The sequence below is a fragment of the Eschrichtius robustus genome, chromosome 7 (genome assembly GCF_028021215.1).
Source record: "Eschrichtius robustus isolate mEscRob2 chromosome 7, mEscRob2.pri, whole genome shotgun sequence".
In the NCBI taxonomy this organism is placed as follows: Eukaryota; Metazoa; Chordata; class Mammalia; order Artiodactyla; family Eschrichtiidae; genus Eschrichtius; species Eschrichtius robustus.
In genome coordinates this window covers 126,059,979-126,065,035 of record NC_090830.1, presented here as the reverse complement: position 1 = coordinate 126,065,035, position 5,057 = coordinate 126,059,979, and the positions used below count along the sequence as shown (strand labels likewise).

General features: G+C 45.4%; 1 pseudogene; it reads right to left on the bottom strand.

The window, feature by feature from the left end:
- Positions 1–2,812: 2,812 nt before the first annotated feature.
- On the bottom strand, positions 2,813–3,118 carry LOC137767806 (non-histone chromosomal protein HMG-14 pseudogene; annotated as a pseudogene).
- Positions 3,119–5,057: the final 1,939 nt, after the last annotated feature.

Sequence of the window (5,057 nt, the reverse complement as noted above, 5' to 3'; positions counted from 1 at the left end):
GATAATCCACGCAAAAGTCCATTTCACAACATTCTTGGTGCCTAGTACTCAGTATTGAGTTAGACATAGGGGGTCTGAATTTACTAGAACAGTCCCAACTTTTCAGTAAAGGCAATTCAGTAGTAAAACTAAATGCCTTTCTATGACAGTAATTGTAAAAGTCAAGAAAAGCCCTTCGCCAAGCTCTGTCTCAATTCCTGTTTCAAGCAATGAGGTCTCCACGGCTCTTTCAGGGAATGGAGTGAGCATAGTTTTCATATCCTCCGACAAAGCAGAGTTGAGCTGAGGTGTCCCATCGTACTGTTAGTGGGCACGGCACAGACGTGCGTGTCACCACAAGCTGTTCTTGCCGCTGCAGCCGTAAACCCTCAGAGGCTGAGGATGCCAGTTTCCTGACACATGATTTATCGGGCTCGGGATATCCCACAAAGATGCTGGTCTATCCGTGTGTTTCTGTAATGTCTATCACCATGGTACTCAGGAGCACTTGAAAGGGAATCACAAAGGTGGGAGAAAGCAGCCTCCTGGGTTCTGGGGCCTCTCCTGGTGAGGTGTGGCCAAAAGGCTGAGGGCCAATCAAGACAAGAAGTAGGTCTACCTCTTCTGGAATGTTCTGATCCCAGGGGTGAACCTGGGTTACAAGTTCAAGGAGTTCCTAAGCCTAGCCCCTCAACAGCAGCAGCCCTTTCCCCACCACTGCAGCCTACAGTGTCTGTGGGCAGTATCCAGGCAAAGGACACCAGTGGCTAAAGACGTCTCCCTGGTCTCCCTGGGGTTCCAGCCTTTAACTTGGCTTTGCCAGCAGTCACATGCTTGCTCTGCTGTTCAGCATGGCTAGCTCTGAAGGGTAGGATTAGATCAGAGGAGGAAACTATGTCCATATTTTACTTTAATCGCACCTGGTTGAATTTGTTGCAATGAAAATGTGGGGTTTTAAGTACACTTTTTTTTTTACTCCCTTAAAATGACAGTGGGGATTGGTGGAGAGTGGAGGGATGGGGCCGGTGGATGGGGTCAAGAGACCTTTCCATGACCTGTCTGCAATGAGAGCTTCCTGGTGACCCAACCCAGACAGGGTCCAGGCAGCATGGGGGAGGGAGTGTTGCCCAGCCCTTGCCTTCTTCTTCTTCCTTTCTTGCTTCCAAACACGGGTTTGGTACCCACAGACCCCTTCAGGTCTTGCTCACTCTGTCCATGAGGCTTATTCAGAGGCTGCACTCAAACCCTAACATCAAAGACAATCTGGACGCGGAGCCAGGGTGAAGCCCCAAACTGCCACCATTTGATTATTTTTCCATGTGTCTCATGGTTTTGCTTTGACACTATTTCTACCAGTACCTTTTTTTTTAAAAGATTTAATATGTGATACTTAGATATACCCAAAAAGTTTAAAATATAATTACCACATTTATGCCCACCACCCAGTTTAAGAAACAAACTTTTTACCAATAGAGTTGAAGCTGATCACACTCTCTCCTCCCCCTCCTCAAAATAACCTGAATTTGGCACCCATCCTATGTATCAGTTGGGATTAAGTTTAGCTACAAGTCACAGAAAACCCAAAACAGTTGCTCAAGCAAGATAAAAGTTTATTCACTTTCATAAAGAGATCTGAAGGAAAGCAGTTCAGGGCTGCTGTGGGAGCTCCATGATACTCAAGGACCAGCTGTCCTGTGTGCCACCATCTACAGTACAGTTTCCACCTCCTGGACTAAGATAGCTGCAAAGATCCAGCCATTTCATCTACTTTCAAGCCAGCAAGAAGGAGAAGGGAAGGAAAGAAGGTGACTTCTTGAAAACTGCATGCTATGGTTACGTCATATCCCACTGCCCAGAACTGAGTCACAAGGCTGCGCCCAGTTGCAAGAGAAGGTGGAAGATGTAGCTTTATTCCACCTGGCTCTGTGCCCAGTTAAAAATCAGGAGTTGCCTTCTAAGGCAGAAATGGGGAGTGAGATTGAGAGACACCTAGTGGTCTCTGCCACATCACAGTCTTTTTTTGTTTTCTTTCATAATTGAGATTTTATTGGTTGTTTTGAGGATCAGTACACAGACATTTCAATTTGTACACAATTCTTAACATACTTACCAAAAATCTAAAAAATCATGTACTTGTGATTCTTTTCTGAACAGTTATTCCAGTGACTTTCCAGCTTAAAATTTGGAGGCAAATTTTCCTTGACAGGAAATCAAGTACCAATATCTTCAAATATTGATATGCTGTTACATCGTAAGTCCCCCTAATTCACAATTTAATATCATATACACTACATACTCAAATTGTCAGTCACAGCACATTAACAAAGTTACTAGAAGAACTGGACTACCATGACCAAAGATGTTACAGAGTGCACAAAATTCTGCCCAGGAGAGCCAAGATCAAGGGGTGAGTGGTTTGCTTTAGGAAACAATTCTACCAAAAACAACATGGGAAGAGAAGTAATTTAAAATGTTTAAGACATTAAATGCACAACTGACTTCGGACTGCCATTTAGTATGCTTTGTATTATAGGATATAAAAGCTACCCCTCATCTATAGAATGTTAAGCTTGACACCCAAGACAATCGAAGCCTCCCATATTCAATATCCCACTATTTTCTGGTTGTACCAAAAAATAAGCAACCAGCAAATGATTTCACCTCTTTAAAAAAAGCACTGACACAAAAAAATGGGATGAGGTGGGATTCCCTCCTTTTTAAAAATGTTTCTAGAGCTACTAAAAAACTTGCATTTACAAAACAGTTGATAAAAATATTCCTCTGGATTGTACAAGAAGGGAGACGGGCCACTGACAGGACCAGGTGTGTGATATTAATCAGACTTGGCTTCTTTCTCTCCTGCTTCATCAGAGGCTGGGCTCTCCTCGTTTTTAGTTTCTCCATTTTCTGCAGGGAAGTCTTCTTTAGTCTCTTGGTTAGCCACTTCGGCCTGTTTCCCTTTTGCTCCCCTTCTCCCTTTTGTTTGCACTTTTTTGTCTGAAGATTTATCCTTTCCTGCCACCTTTTTTGGCTTCGTTTCCACTTTTGCAGGAGCCGGTTTAGCTGACAACCTCGCCGATCTCCTCTTGGGCTCCTCCTTTGCCGCCCCCTCGGTGGAGGTGACCTTCCTCTTGGGCATCGTGGTGGCGGGGCCGGCGCGTGCCAGGTGCCTGCGGGCCGAGATGCGCCAAGAGGCTTCGTGAAGCTGGGCTGCCTGACCGCTGCCACACCTCCCGCCGCCGCCGCCGGAGCTGCTGGGACCCGCCCACATCACAGTCTTAACCAGAATGCCAATTTAGGACCTTTTTTTTTTTTTAAAGAACATTTCTAAATATTTAGTTTAATTCAAGTATGCAAATAATAAAGCTCAATGCATTTTCACAAATGGATCAAGATATACAATGTTACCAAAAGCCCAGAAAGCCCTCCTTAAAACAAAAAAAGAATTCAATTAGAAAATAAAATCCCAGGTTAGTAGCTAACTCATTCCGTGTTGGCTCACAAGAATTTATTTTGCATTACTCCTTGGTCTTAACAAGAGTGTATTCCCACTTTCTCTTCGGTAAGTCTTTCTCCTGATGAACAAACTGAAGTTGAACTTCCCTTAAGAGAAATGCTGACCGACAAGGGATATGTCCATGGATTTGATACAGATGACTTTTACCGTGCAACTGTGATGTGCCAGCAGCTATGCTGAGTGAAGATGCCACTTTTGATGCCATCCCCACTCCTGGATCTGCCACTGCCTGGGGTGTGTGATGTCACCTGAAACTGAAGTCACTTGAGCCAGCTCTGTCTTAGGCTTCTCATCTGCAGAATGGGGATAATATTATTGTGATGATTAAAAGAGAAAAATGTTGCCCAGGTGGTCTATAAATATGAAACTCGACTTAAAGACGTTGCCCATTCCTCTCGGGAGACCAAGTTTCTGAGTTCTACCTGCACCATTAGCGCCCCAGCAAACGGCTCCATTTCTGATGGTGCCTCCTGGCTCTCATGAAGGCGGGAGCCACCCCACCTCCCGTCACAGAGCTGATGGCAGACGGAGCACTGAAGAAGCATCTTTTTTTTTTTTTTTAAGTTTTTTTTTTTAAATTAATTTTTTTTTTATGGCTGTGTTGGGTCTTCGTTTCTGTGCGAGGGCTTTCTCTAGTTGTGGCAAGCGGGGGCCACTCTTCATCGCGGTGCGCGGGCCTCTCACTATCGCGGCCTCTCTTGTTGCGGAGCACAGGCTCCAGGCGCGCAGGCTCAGTAATTGTGGCTCACGGGCCCAGCTGCTCCGCGGCATGTTGGATCCTCCCAGACCAGGGCTCGAACCCGTGTCCCCTGCATTGGCAGGCAGATTCTCAACCACTGCGCCACCAGGGAAGCCCTATTTTCTCCTTTTTTAACTGGATCTGAGCTGTGACCCCTTTGCCTCATGCTACTGCAGCCCTCCCCTAGGTTTCTGGAACTCTCGGGCTGTCTACATGCTTGACCTTTGTGTCGCCTTCTTCCCTCCCACCCTTTCATATTGTGCCAGCCCATACAGACTTAGCTCTTTTAATCTTGCTTCATAAATCATTTCTGTAAGTCGAGTGCCTGAAAATGTTTCCCCTGAACTCCCTCCAAACCGTATCTAAAACACTTACCTTCTGGTAAATGCAACATAGTCGATTCAGTCTGCCACCGCTGCTGTCATTGCCAGGAGAAAGACAATGTGGAAACTGCAGAGGAGCAGAAAAGGCAGGCCCTGGCACTCTGTAGGCTGCTGTGTGTCTCCCTTTTTTAAAGATGCTGAAACAGCATAGAAAAGCCTTGCATGTAATTTACATTTTGGTCTTTACCATAGCGGTATAACCTGGTGGTTAAGGGTTTGGACTCTAGCATGAGTGCTTGGGTTAATGTCCTGGCTTCATCACTTGTTTGCTGTGGGACCTTGGCCAAGTCACTTAACTTCTCGGAGCCTCAACTTCCTCAGCTATAAAATGGGAATGGTAAGTGTTTACCTTACTGGGCAGTTATGAGAATTAAGTGAGATAATGCATGCAAAGTTCTCCACATAGTGCCTGCTACTTAACGAGTGCTCAATAAGTGTT